Genomic DNA, 16,309 nt, shown 5'->3' on the forward strand with positions numbered 1-16,309 from the left:
ATGCACGACTGGGGTGGGTTGGGCCTGATGGAGGGATGAGAAGTGTTGCCGATTAAATAAAGCAATTGTAAATCTGTTCCCTTGCTGCATGCTAGTCCTTCTATTAAGATGGTTGTGAAGGTTGATGTATCACGTGGTTCTCCATGTAAATAATTAGGCGTACATCTAGAGAAACTGCAGTGGTGTCATTGTCACTCACTTCGAAACACAAAGGGGTATGTGAGGCAGTTGGGATCCCACACAGCTCTGATATTCCTTAGGGAGAAGGCCAAGTCGACGAGGGTGTCTATCAGTATAGTTTTGTAGATATACCTGCAATGGACAAAATAAAAAAATAATCATACACAAGAACAACGCTTGGGCGCAAACCCGAGCACCACTGACCTGGATTTCCGTTGCATTGCATACACACACGTACTGGTGTCAAGATTGTTTAACTGTGAATATAATTCAATCATGTCCACACAAAATAGTATTAAACCCATCCATCATTCCATTCCTGTGCATCATCTGGCTGCTGGTTGAATCATTGCTGAGAGCATGGCTGATGCAGTGCTGCCCCTCGCAGGTTAAAGCGGGAATCCGCACCTGGGATGCCAAGACCCTGCATTATATAGTCAGCTCGAGAATCAGACTGAGATGACACAGCTTAAAGACGAGTGGGCTACCTCTGCACCATGATCGTATACGATTGGATTTGGTAGTTGAATACCCTTTGAAAGACTTCTAGTGGTCTTGTGAACAACAACATTGGACTCTGGACAAATGGAAGTGTCTCTGGGATCATTATGAATCCTATTTCACATCATCGTAGAAGGAGTCCTCAAAAATCATCCAACAACAAATGCCTCATGGAAGCAGGTCAGGCCGGAGAAGACCGAATGGTCTAAGGAATGTTGATCAACTGGAAATGGATATGACCTCTTTCTTATTTGCAATCTGTCATTGAGGGACGAGTGGCATCCAGGGAGCATTTTGAGATCTTGACTGACTAGGTCCACACTGTCATACTTGATTAACATGCATTCGGATAATGATGGGATGTTTCGAGATAGGCCATGCCAAGATGGGGTTACCATGCGACAGCGTCCATTTGACCCATAAGATGAACGACAGATTTTAAGGAACATGATTTTACGCTTCGATCCTCGCAAAAGCAGCTTCCAGGTATAAAGCAAACCGAGCATCTTCGGGATGTAATGGAACCTCCTGGAATACTCACCCACCAGCTGCCATCAACAATACTCACCCTTTGTGTACGGATGGTACCCACACATCACAGGATTACAAATTTGTAGAACCAATTTCGCGTCCTATCGCCAAGGTGTGATGTTTGATGTCAGAGTTGATATACTCCAGCAACAGGAATATCACATCTTTCCATTCGTCCATAACTTAATATGTACTCTAAGTTCCACTTTTACATCGGCAAATGCAATGTGCAGACACCACTCATCACTACAACAAAAATTCGCAATTACCAGTCATCTCAGGCTGCTTTTTCTGGAAGGGCTCAAATTATTATCGAGGCAGATGAAGGTCTGAATGTTTGAACATCTTCTCGCCCCCCTGCCCCCTTTAGCGACTAAGGCTACTACAGCCATGGCAGCTGGTGGAACGGGGGAGAGGAGGTTAGGGGTATTAACATTTCACGTATTCCTTCTTTTTTAAACCAATACTCCCTGTGGTGCCTTTTGAGTTAGAGCTGCGCTGTACCAGGAGCATCTGTGTGGGTGTATGTGCCACAGATCCCTAGCGTTCCTTGAGGTCATTATGTTTCCAACCCATCTGACCCTGAGCTGGTCCTTGCGAGCCAAGGTCATGCGATATTCAATGAGGGAGTGGCTGCGGAGTTTGAATGCCATAACCTCACCCTATTTATCACGTAATCATTATGGTGCTATGAGCAACGTGTAAGAAATGCCTTCTACTAAAATATCTGCACTCATAAGTCAAAACAATACAGTGACAATGTTTGTTAGAAACATTCATTTGGAATTTCGGATCAACCTGTTCTGACGGGATTCAACGCCATATTGTGGCATCTATATAATAATAGCGTAAGGACTCGACTTTGTTATCCCTTTTATGCCGCACCCAGTGACCCGATGCCCACGGCACTAATGGATTTACGATCTACGAACCACGCTCTTTGTTTATCACGTACAGGCATACTCGAAAAATCTGAATTAGCCGACGTTGAGGCCCAAAAGCATCCGATTAACTGCCGATACGACGCCATCTTACGACGCCATCGTATTGGCGTCTGCTGGGTGAAGGCGAAGCAAGCCGTCCGCTGATTGGACAGGCGAAGGCGACAGCAAGCCGTCCACTGAGTGGACAATCCCAGAGTGGTGCTATGCCGATTCCTATTACGAATCCATTCATTTTTCAAAAGTATATCGTAGCGTTGTCATTTAAGTAGATTGCAATAAATACGTTGTTCATATACGCACTCTTCATTCTCATCTTTCTTTCTAACTCTTACTCGGACAAGCAAATCCCCTATGCCATCCATAATGGTACACTCTATCCATACACCACATCCTCCCTTCCGTGGATGTTCCACGGGTTTCGGCTAGTCCTTAATATTATCGTATGATCTTTTGCTAAACCTGTTCATGTTCAAGTCTCACATCCGGATTTCCTCCAACATTGCATTGCTGGCACATTACAACCTTCCATCCTGTAGTTAGATTAGGATAGACCGATAGACTTATCAAAGAGGGTTGTGGGGCACCAGAAGTGAGGCAACAAAACATGGGATGTTACACAATTAAGTTGGTAGCAGCAATGAGCATTACTGGACAAAGTTTCAAAGTGACTTTCAAAGATGGAAGAAGAGGGGAAATAAATGAGAGGAAATGAGCAGGCAGAGCACCCTTCAGAAGAAAGTCATTGATTGGGTGAGAATATGACCGCATTTGAGCAGGAGAAGAATGGATTACAGAAAGGGTGGATGCTGCATGACCAACGAAAAGATCAAAGAAAGTGACAATCCATCAAATTGGGTACAATGAGTAATCAGCATACCCTAGGGCTATGGTCCACAGCATACCCTAAGGCCTATGGTCAGTTTGGTCAAATTTAAAATAGAAGCCTGATCCAAAGTACAGAGGCGTACTCCATAATCACTTGACTTAAAGGCCTTGAAGCATTTGATAAGTGTCAAGGAAGGTCTTGGCAAACAGAGGAGGCCCAGACATCCTTTAGTTTTAGAGAGCATTTTTGAGGTAGAGTTAGCTCAAGACTGGTCATGAAAGATGGGCCACAGGTTGTTAAGAATAACCTGAGAAAATTTCATCAAGATCATGTAGGCCATGTCAAAGGTTTGGCCCAAAATTGAATAGACAGTTCTAAGTGGGACAGACGCTCATCTCCAAATGGAGGGTAGTTGTAGTCAGAGTGCATTCGGTGATAAAGTTGATTTTCAGTTGAATTCGATGGAAAAGTATCATCACAGAAAGAGTACCTACCTACCCTTCGAGCAATCATGTTACAAGCGTGCAACATGCTCTTCTGACAAATCCTTTTATTTGGGCGGTGTATGGACAACAGACCGCTGCTTCGATCCGCTCCAGAAAATAAAAATAACCCGGGTTACGTACGTGAGGCAAAAACATGCATATTGCTTTTGTGCATATCTATCATACTAAAATATTCAATTTGGCATCTGTTTGTCTGTCTGACCACGATACATTCGGTCGTTACTTATCCAATCTTAACCAAATGTGACAGGAGGATTATCGGTTACACGATGGAGGTTGTAGTGACTTCATTTGCTTCTCTCCCCAAGGGGGGTTTCTGTCTTGGGCGAAATCCATATTAGGAAAAAATATAAAAATTGATTTAAAAATGCCAACAGGAGTAGAACAGAAGAAAATAACCACCTTTGGAGGCCATTTTTCCCCACAGAGCAGGGGTTGGCCTTTTTCAGGCACCATGGTACCCCTTTTGAAGCAATGTTTTATGGCTGGATGCTCTTCCTGCCGCCAAGCCTGTTGGTTGCCTCTTGTGACACACAGGGGATTACCAGTGAACTGGTACTCAATTTGCCGACCTCACGACCTCAGAGGGATGACAGGCTGAGTCAACCCCCTGGCATTAATTCAGCAATTGACTGGGATTACGAACCCAGGATCCTAGGATCCCAAGCTGCACCCTAACCGCTAAGCCAACACCAGGCTCGCCAACAGGATTAGAACAGCACCCGGCAATGCCGGGTACCCCTGCTAGTATATAATACAACGTGGTTATAAAGCTCGGATAATTCCAACTGCTGACATCAGAGGCCTGAGGCCGCTACGCACAGTTGCCTTCACAAGGCCCATGTTGCTCATCAGCTCCAACCTTTTGACATTTGATGGGTTATTTTTTATATAATTTTTTTAGTCACTTAGATTGTTTTACACTGAACGGAAAACTTATAGGAAGGGCATGGTGATTGTGAATATGGCACTTCCGTAGATGTCTTAGGCTTACCAAAATGGCGGCCGTTTGATATTTTTCAGGGTACATTTGTCGGTGGTGTCAGGGCTGCTATTAGTCAGGGCCCTTAGGGATATTTTGGGGCCGTTTGGTTCAAATTCTTCCAAAAGCACCAAATTTGGCCCAGATGTTGCCCATGCCATACTCTTTCGATTTTTGACGGGCGCCAAGACGGGCGCCCCCCCCCCCCGGGGGCCCCATATTGGCGAAATACTAAATGGCCGCCACCCGGATTAGAGGAAAATCAGTTAAATAACCAAAAGGGTTGGAATCATGTACTGTATGATACCACTTTTCAGGGGTTTTCGAGGTCGAGGAATCAATCCAATTATGATGTTATTTTGATGATTCGAGGTCAAGGTCAACCCTCAAGGTCATCTTAAAGGTCATTTTTGAGTCAAACATGTCGGTTTTTGAGTTTTTGTCAAGATTTACGCGAGGTTCATCATTTTATGTTTCTGGGTTGGGTAATCGAACTCTGACCTTATTTTTGACAATTAGAGGAAATATTTACATGTCTATTTCCTAATTTTCAGGCATATGCAGTTCATCAGTCTAATTACAAAGGTACGGATTTTGATGTTTTATGAACTGTATGCCATATCCTTGTGTTTAATTTTTGTGCGATCATGATCCGGGTTCATGTATACATGATTGTATACATGTCATACATATGACGTCATCGGTCATGTGACCTGGCGGCCATATTGGATTTTATGAAAACCTTAAAAATGGATCCCTGCCTTCATTTTTCGATCGATTCATTTTGAACTTTGACCACTTATAGTACGCCATGTGATTGGATGCATATCCTAATTATGACGTCATAGGTCAGGTGACATGGCGGGATGGACCGGTATGGTCCCCGGATCATACCGCCCTTGGCGCCCGTCAAAAATCGAAAGAGTATGGCATGGGCAACATCTGCGCCAAATTTGATGCTTTTGGAAGAATTTGAACCAAAATATCCCTAAGGGCCCTGACTATATCCAACGAATGGGTACAGAGCAGATATACATACATACAACCACTTCCTCCATTATACATAGATTGTATGTGATTAAATGTAATTACAATTTGTTTATTATCTCATCACGTAGATGGAAATTTAAAAAGGGCTCTATTAGATTTTGAGCATGAACATCATCATAAGTCATCACGCTGGTTTCAAAACGATCCGATGGGCCACCTCGTAGAAGTAGGTGGAAAACGAAGAATTATTGTTAATGGACACACTGATTGACTGACTGACTGAAGGACATCGTTATGGTTTTAAGAGCTCGTCGACTCCGTTGTCGACGAACTAAAAAACAATCTTGTACTGAAAACATTAGTTCATTTTCCTTTTCCTTCAAAAAACATTCTTTCAAAAAGTATACCTTTTAATTTGCTTGATTTACAAAATGAGCAAAACTTGTACATTTGTCTGCATATTTTAAAAAGCAAGACTTTTTTGTCAAAGACCCTGAACTCACCTTTTTCCACTGAAAGCTGCAGACAAAACACAGACTTAGAAATATCAGGAAAATTATTAAAATATCTCAGTAATTTCTCTCTTGGGATCCACGGGTGAAGGAAAGGCTCCTCGCATAACCTTCCTCCGATTGGCTCGCATACAGATCACGTGGTGTGGCCCGTTGGGGAACCTAAGCCAGCTCGGAGAGTGAAATGAAGGGGTCGTTCATTAGGAGAGGGAATTGTTTTACATCGTTTTGACGTCGTGGTCATGTTACTAGAGCGAGCTCTTACACCCCGTATCCATCTCTCATAGTTAATAGTTCATATTTCTATTCGCGGGAGAATGTGCCATATCATGCCCTTCCTCAAGTCATTGCGCCATCTTAAGCCCTCCCTAGAGTTATTATTATTATACAATGTGATATTAAATATGGGATGGAAATTTCACGATTAATTCTTTTTAGACGTCTGATATAGCTCGAGTATTTTTAAGGCTATCCACTGCTGCTCCACATCCATGGGAAATACTCAAATGGCTCCATTTGGGTCTGTGGATGTTGCACCAACACAATCTGGACCAATTAAGAACTTTCCTCAATCGAGCCTGTCCTGATTTATATGGACTATGTCTGTCAATGTCTCATTCATGTATACAGGGTTCAGTGGAAGCACTGGACTTACACAAATAACTTAAAAAATTAATAGCTAGCTGAAATAAATAATAGCTGAAATAATATACAATATAAATAAAATAATAATAACTAGCTGAAATAAATAATAGCTGAAATAATATACAATATAAATAAAATAATAATAACTAGCTGAAATAAATAATAGCTGAAATAATATACAATATAAATAAAATAATAACTAGCTGAAATAAATAATAGCTGAAATAATATACAATATAAATAAAATAATAATAACTAGCTGAAATAAATAATAGCTGAAATAATATACAATATAAATAAAATAATAATAACTAGCTGAAATAAATAATAGCTGAAATAATATACAATATAAATAAAATAATAATAACTAGCTGAAATAAATAATAGCTGAAATAATATACAATATAAATAAAATAATAATAACTAGCTGAAACAAATAATAGCTGAAATAATATACAATATAAATAAAATAATAATAACTAGCTGAAACAAATAATAGCTGAAATAATATACAATATAAATAAAATAATAATAACTAGCAGAAACAAATAATAGCTGAAATAATATACAATATAAATAAAATAATAATAACTAGCTGAAATAAATAATAGCTGAAATAATATACAATATAAATGAAATAATAATAACTAGCTGAAACAAATAATAGCTGAAATAATATACAATATAAATAAAATAATAATAACTAGCTGAAACAAATAATAGCTGAAATAATATACAATATAAATAAAATAATAATAATAACTAGCTGAAACAAATAATAGCTGAAATAATATACAATATAAATAAAATAATAATAACTAGCTGAAATATATAATAGCTGAAATAATATACAATATAAATAAAATAATAATAACTGGCTGAAACAAATAATAGCTGAAATAATATACAATATAAATAAAATAATAATAACTAGCTGAAATAAATAATAGCTGAAGTAATATACAATATAAATGAAATAATAATAACTAGCTGAAATAAATAATAGCTGAAATAATATACAATATAAATAAAATAATAATAACTAGCTGAAATAAATAATAACTGAAATAATATACAATATAAATAAAATAATAATAACTAGCTGAAATAAATAATAGCTGAAATAATATACAATATAAATAAAATAATAACTAGCTGAAACTATAACGGGCACTCGGTAGAGCGCATACCTTCGCCGCAGCTACTTTTGTTGCCAAAATAAAAGACTACAAGATCTGTGTAGCAAAGCATTTTGGCATTAGTTTCATACAAATTGGACACAAATTGACCGCGCTATGGTAAAAAGACGATTTTGACCTTTTCATGACCTTGACCTTGACCTTTGACCCGATCGATTCCAAAATCTAATCAAATGGTTCCCGGATAATAACCTATCATCCCACCAAATTTCATGCGAATCGGTTGAATACTTTTTGAGTTATGCGAATAACATACACACACACACACACACAGACATACAAATAAATACACAGCGATCAAAACATAACCTTCCGCTTTTGCGAAGGTAATAAATAATAGCTGAAATAATATACAATATAAATAAAATAATAATAACTAGCTGAAATAAATAATAGCTGAAATAATATACAATATAAATAAAATAATAATAACTAGCTGAAACAAATAATAGCTGAAATAATATACAATATAAATAAAATAATAATAATAACTAGCTGAAACAAATAATAGCTGAAATAATATACAATATAAATAAAATAATAATAACTAGCTGAAATATATAATAGCTGAAATAATATACAATATAAATAAAATAATAATAACTGGCTGAAACAAATAATAGCTGAAATAATATACAATATAAATAAAATAATAATAACTAGCTGAAATAAATAATAGCTGAAGTAATATACAATATAAATGAAATAATAATAACTAGCTGAAATAAATAATAGCTGAAATAATATACAATATAAATAAAATAATAATAACTAGCTGAAATAAATAATAACTGAAATAATATACAATATAAATAAAATAATAATAACTAGCTGAAATAAATAATAGCTGAAATAATATACAATATAAATAAAATAATAACTAGCTGAAATAAATAATAGCTGAAATAATATACAATATAAATAAAATAATAATAACTAGCTGAAATAAATAATAGCTGAAATAATATACAATATAAATAAAATAATAATAACTAGCTGAAACAAATAATAGCTGAAATAATATACAATATAAATAAAATAATAATAACTAGCTGAAACAAATAATAGCCGAAATAATATACAATATAAATAAAATAATAATAACTAGCTGAAATAATATACAATATAAATAAAATAATAATAACTAGCTGAAATATATAATAGCTGAAATAATATACAATATAAATAAAATAATAATAACTAGCTGAAACAAATAATAGCTGAAATAATATACAATATAAATAAAATAATAATAACGAGCTGAAATATATAATAGCTGAAATAATATACAATATAAATAAAATAATAATAACTAGCTGAAATAAATAATAGCTGAAATAATATACAATATAAATGAAATAATAATAACTAGCTGAAACAAATAATAGCTGAAATAATATACAATATAAATAAAATAATAATAATAACTAGCTGAAACAAATAATAGCTGAAATAATATACAATATAAATAAAATAATAGTAACTCGCTGAAACAAATAATAGCTAAAATAATATACAATATAAATAAAATAATAATAACTAGGTGAAATATATAATAGCTGAAATAATATACAATATGAATAAAATAATAATAACTAGCTGAAACAAATAATAGCTGAAATAATATACAATATAAATAAAATAATAATAACTAGCTGAAATATATAACAGCTGAAATAATATACAATATAAATAAAATAATAATAACTAGCTGAAATAAATAATAGCTGAAATAATATACAATATAAATAAAATAATAATAACTAGCTGAAATAAATAATAGCTGAAATAATATACAATATAAATAAAATAATAATAACTAGCTGAAACAAATAATAGCTGAAATAATATACAATATAAATAAAATAATAATAACTAGCTGAAACAAATAATAGCTGAAATAATATACAATATAAATAAAATAATAATAACTAGCTGAAATATATAATAGCTGAAATAATATACAATATAAATAAAATAATAATAACTCGCTGAAACAAATAATAGCTGAAATAATATACAATATAAATAAAATAATAATAACTAGCTGAAATATATAATAGCTGAAATAATATACAATATAAATAAAATAATAATAACTAGCTGAAACAAATAATAGCTGAAATAATATACAATATAAATAAAATAATAATAACTAGCTGAAATATATAATAGCTGAAATAATATACAATATAAATAAAATAATAATAACTAGCTGAAACAAATAATAGCTGAAATAATATACAATATAAATAAAATAATAATAACTAGCTGAAATATATAACAGCTGAAATAATATACAATATCAATAAAATAATAATAACTTGCTGAAATAAATAATAGCTGAAATAATATAAAATAAAAATAAAATAAAAATAACTAGATGAAATAAATAATAGCTGAAATAATATACAATATAAATAAAATAATAATAACTAGCTGAAATAAATAATAGCTGAAATAATATATAATATAAATAAAATAATAATAACTAGCTGAAATAAATAATAGCTGAAATAATATACAATATAAATAAAATATTAATAACTAGCTGAAATAAATAATAGCTGAAATAATATACAATACAAATAAAATAATAATAACTAGCTGAAACAAATAATAGCTGAAATAATATACAATATAAATAAAATAATAATAACTAGCAGAAATATATAATAGCTGAAATAATATACAATATAAATAAAATAATAATAACTAGCTGAAATAAATAATAGCTGAAATAATACACAATATAAATAAAATAATAATAACCAGCTGAAATAAATAATAGCTGAAATAATATACAAAATAAATAAAATAATAATAACTAGCTGAAATAAATAATCGCTGAAAATATTATAATATAATAGCTAAATAAATAATAATTAAATATAAATAAATAATAATATAATATAAATAATAATAAAATATAAATTAATAAATATACAAAAATTAATATAATTATAATTATTATAATAATTATTATAATTATAAATAATTATATAAATTAATAATATAATATAAATGAAATAATAGCTGAAATAGATGGGTGGCTTACACAAAAAACCATTCACATTGTGATACAGGCATAAAACTTGGCAGTGATGTTCATATATAGATATGCTTTAACTCCAAATTAGCCAAATAATTAATAGCCAGATAATTAGCTAAATCGAAATTCAACATGGCGGTCATTTTTTTCTAAAATGGCTACCAAACGTGCTAAAATGTGCCGTAAACTTAATATTGAATTTAGAATGTACGAGTATCAACAAAAAAAAAATCACAGAACTACATATCTGTAAGATGTTAAATATTTTAATTTATCTTAATTAGGTTAAAAATCAGGCATGTACACCGAGCATTGAGGGGCACAACATACTGTTGCCAGCGCGAAATCTGTGATTCAAATAGTCTTTTAAAGTAGTTGTAGTCGCAGTAATTAAAGTACCACAGTAGCTACTATAGTAGTCGTAGTTATTTTGCACAGTTTATAAGCACAACATAAAGGCGACACCGTTGGTTCCCGTCTGTCATCATGGACGAGTCGTGTCGGGTTAAGACTTTTTCCGGCCAAATTCCAGGAGAAGCTCCTCCTCGCTGCGCGGGTATCCGTCCAAGCAGCCGCCATTAACACACTCGTCCGCAGCAGTTCCGTTTAATTGCTCTGCCCTTTGGCCCGCATTCGGAACCTCAAAAAGGGGGGAAATACCTTTTGCATATTTTCGTCATCAACACCAGACAGCAAACCTCTTTGGTGAACACAGATTTTGCTAATATGACCTGAACAGCTGTTGACCCTTCTCATCCTTGCCTAATGGGATCCACTTTCCATCAGCAATAGCCACTGTGGGGGGGGGGGGGGGGGGGGCGGAGGGAGAGTTATGGGGGGGGGGGGGGGAGGGGGCTTTGAAGCTCAGATTTTCATAAACTATTAAGAATACGCTGAATACCCTAAGTGTATCAACTTTAAATACTTGCTTCCACGAGTTCGCACCGAGTTATGCAAGAAAGGGTTACTAACGTAGACACACGTTAGCTGCAGTTTTCAGTTAAGTCTCCCGCGGAACCTCTCCAAACGGCCTTTGAAGTTACAAAGTGCGATCGCAAGTGTCATAGATCGGCATTCCAGGTCCTCTGTAGCTCATGTAAGCCCTAGAAGTTTCTAGAGTTCCAAAAGTACGATTGCAAGTTTAATGCATTTGAGGCTTTTGATGCGTGAAGAATCTACTTGGACTTACGGGCGCATATCACTGGGTGGAGAATCACGTGGGGTGTTCGACAAGTTCGATCAACGAGATAATGGTCCAAGACTTGCTGAAGTTATTTATTATTTTTCTACATATATGAGAATATTTTTCTTACTAATTAATTACACTAATTAGGCGTTATCAATTTTTTATTGGCATTTTTTAGACTGTCCAAGAGTATGCCATTCAGAGAACATTTTGAACGCCCCATCCTCCCTCCGTCTATGTGTAAATGGTGCAGCAAATAATATTGTTGCGGATATGGGATTTGCATCCATCCATATCTGCTTGTAAATATTCCCCTATTTCCTCAATACTTCCCAACTATCCCCAATCCCCCATTCCCTAGTCCCATTTTCTGTAAACAACACTCTGTAGACCCGACCTCCCCCTATTTCCCCCATTAAATGTCGTGCCCCGGTTCACCGCATCTCATGTAAGACAACTATAGGACATCTTGCTAGTTATTCTTAGTCTATGTCAGTTAAGGACTCGTTTCCATTAATTCTGACCCTTCGTTGCACCAGAATGTGATTGTATGGCACCGTTAGGAAGTTTAGGACCTCCCAATACCTCCCCGCAGCTCTTCCTCACAGTTCAACAACAACAACAACAACAACAACAACGAGCGCAGGAAGTGCGCGTCCTCACTCCGGCTTGGTTGGTAGGGGGTGTTGGGAGGGCACCAGGCCTTCCCAACGAGCCGCCATCAAACATGTGCTCGACGGGGTTACCAAATAGGGGCTCCCTGTCAGCTCCTCATCAAGGGCGGAGCCCGGTAACCCCCACACCCAATGGAAGCGGCGGACCGGCCCCAGTGGGGCGGAACCAACCAGCCGAGGGCGTGTCACTCCCGGCTGAGCATGCGCAGTGAGGGGGAGGTGACGTGAGATGCGCGCTGAGCTTGGAGAAAGAAAGACGTCCCCTCCGAGCGCTGTGACACCTCCCCGCATCTTCTGGACCGTGCTTTATCCTGTCCCCGAGCCAAGGTGCACCTTGTGCTATCGACCTACCTGTCCCTTCCTGCCATCAATCCCTGTGTAAGTCTGCCTTGTTCCGTTTGTCTGTGGTCTGTCTGGGCTAAGATAAGACGGTAATTAAGTGCCCATCTCTTCTGTGTCTTTACCTCACTGCCTTGTAATCTACCCCTTTTCTCCACCACTGTAATTATACCCTCCTCCGGAGGTCTTGAGAACTGTACCCCTTGCGTCGTTTCCTCTTTCCCAGTCGTCGTGTCCTTTCTATCATTGATTTGGCATAGCGCGATTTGGCCAACGTCTGGGTGAATCGGGTGAGTTGGGGAAGAATCGGGGGAACTGTTCGGTCGCGGTAATACCAACCGCTCGGTAAATAACATCTTTAACCGCGTCCGCAACAATTGGTAGTCAGGAGTTGGGATTCGAACCTGGGACTAAATTTATTTAGCCCAAATTTTGGACACCAATTGTGTTATTACCGCAACAATTGGTGTCTGGGAGTGAGATACGGACCCGAAGCGCGCTTAACGCGCTCAAAATTACAAATCACCGAAATTTGATTTTGTTTTACAAAAAAAAAACCCGAATTTTGAAAGTCGCGCTATGGGAGATCAAGACGGCTGGGTTCCGGTAGAGGAGAGTGAGGCAGGGTCGATCCAGGACCAAATTGAGGGACATGAGGAGAGTGAAGCAGTGAGGGTGGCAGGTTCGCAAAATGGCGTCCTCGCGCACGAGGTTACGGGTGCGCAAAATGGCGCCTCGCAGATGGCTACGGCGACCGCGCCCGCGACCGTAGCAGCGCCGCTGGTGGATTTGAACCTTTTTTTTATACAAATGAAGGCCCTTATGGCCGAGAATAGCGAACAATTGGAACAAAGAATGGGCAAGCAATTAAGGGAGGACATGGGGGCCAATAGCCAACGGTTAGAACAAAGGATGGGGTCCAATAGCGAGAAATTGAGGGAGGACATGGGGGCCCAGATCGGAGGGTTAGGGAGTAGAATAGAGGGATTAGGAAACAAATTTGAGGGACTAGACAACAAATTTGAGGGATTAGACAATAGATTAGGGGAAATACAGGAGGGGTTAAAGGGGGTAGAAAACAGAATGGCCGCTCAAGAGAATCAAATGGAAGGGATGAAAAAGGGGTTAGAGGGGTTAGAAAACAGTATGGAAGGCAAATTGAGGGACATGAGGGACCAAGCGGAAAGGGAAGTTAAACAAATGGGGCAGCAGATAGAGGGGGTCAGAATGGGGGTAGAAACTAAATTGGATGCTCACAGGGAGGAAATGGAGCAGATGAGGGTGGCATCTGGGCAGGAGATGCAGGTGATGAAAGGGGAGATCAGAAGAGGTGTGAGTGAGGAGGTCGGGGGAGTGCGCGAGGAGGTGAGGCACTGTGAGGAGCGCATGGAGAAGGAGGTGAGAAAGGGGACTGTAAAATTGCAAGGTGGTATAGAGGAGTTGACGCTGGGAGTAGAACAGCTGACAGTGGGACAAAAGGAGTTGGGGGACCAGGTAAAGAAGAACACAGCGGTAATAGAGGGTTTAAAATCGACACAGAAGGAGATGAAAAAGGACGTAGGGGTAATTAAAAAAGAGTGTCAGACGGTACATGAGGACCTGACGAGGAAAATGAACAAGGTGGTAGAGGTGATGGAGGTTAAAGAGCGGGAGGTGCGGGAGCACATAGAAAAAAATAAGGTGTAGTTAGAGGAAGAACTTAAGGGGGCGCACGAGGAGATGAAGGAGGTGAAGCAGAAATTAGAAGAAGTGGAAGAAGGGGTGAGCGAAATTAAGAAGCGACGGAGAGAGGATAAGAAAGAGATAAAAGAGGAAGTAAAAGAATTGGTCCAAAGTCTGTGTTCGGATCGTGATGATGTGCTCATTAACCGGATGAGGGATTCGCAGGTGATGGAGGAGCAGCGAAGAGAAAGAGGACCCGGTGTAAGTGGTGACCAATATGGTCGTGCGTGTGATGCGCCAGGTGATTTAATAAGCTTGGGGGTCGAGATGGACCCGGATGTTCGTGAGAGGCCAAGAGTGAGGTGTATGGCTGGTCCGGAGTGTATGGAACGAGCGTGCGAGCGAGAGGGTCCGGTGATGGGAGAGGTGCGAGGTGTGAGTGAGCAAGGTTGTGGTGGTATGGAATGGGTAGCGGGTTGCGGAAGCGTGACCCATGCATCGACACCAACAGGGGTAGTTTTTAGAGGGACAGGGGAGGCACGGGAGCCCCTTGGGGGTAATGTACTGTGGGGGCCCGGCCGGTTCGGCCCCGCGCTGACCCCGCAAGGGGCGACGCACGGGGTCCGGCAGGCGGGCAACGACTCACATACGAGGTGGTCCCACAAGGTCCCACTCGCGCCGTATGATGGTGGGTAAGGGTGGCATCCCTGCCACCCTTCCCATGATGGGGGCAAATGCGCTATAGTTTATGGGGTGGCTATGACAACTGAGCCAGGGAGGGCTTGGTTATATTGATAGGGACTAGAGGTGACAAGAGGTGACAAGATTTAAGTAGGAGACTTGGTACCTGTAGTGGGGACGTAGTAGCTTAGTGGATGATAATGACGTGGGAGCGCTGAGTGTAAGGGAAGACGGAGGAGCGCGAGTTTTAGAAGGGAGTAGACAGAGCGGATGATGCAGTGTGAATGGAAGTGCTGGTGAGCAGCTTCAAATGAGGCATCGGTGAGGCAATGCTCCGAGGTGTGTGTGAGTGTACAAGTGATGAATGAGAGAGCATTGTGGATGAGTGTCATGGTGAGTAGTGAGTGTTGTGGATCAGCGCGAATGTGCTTGGAAGAGGAGGAGGGTGCAGGTGGCACCAGGTGTGAATGCACAGGTGTGCAACAACAGGTATGAGGAACAGGTGTATGGAATAAATGGTAGTGTGGAGTATATGGAGTATTGGAATGGATGGTCGTGGAGTGAGTATGGTGGAAACGATGGAGTGGAGTGGATGGTGCGAAGGTGTGAATGGGGGAAGAGTGGACCCCCATCACGGATACCCGGGGCGGGTAGTGTAAGTGTTAGGTAGAGGGTATAGGTAAATTGTGGTTGGATATTGGCATCTGTGGTGCGGGTGGAAGAATGATGATTGGATGGGTGCATTAGTGTTGTGGAAATGGCTGGGCGTGTAGCCTGTTAGTGTGTGTAGTTGGTTTGGGCACTCCACCACTGTGAGGATGTCGGCCAGGTGAGGCCGCAGGTGGGCTCTGGGAGCCGGTAGTTGTGGATGGGGCCTGAGGATCCGGAGGACGGACCCG

Source organism: Myxine glutinosa, chromosome 2 (genome assembly GCF_964187855.1).
Source record: "Myxine glutinosa chromosome 2, kmMyxGlut1.1, whole genome shotgun sequence".
In the NCBI taxonomy this organism is placed as follows: domain Eukaryota; kingdom Metazoa; phylum Chordata; class Myxini; order Myxiniformes; family Myxinidae; genus Myxine; species Myxine glutinosa.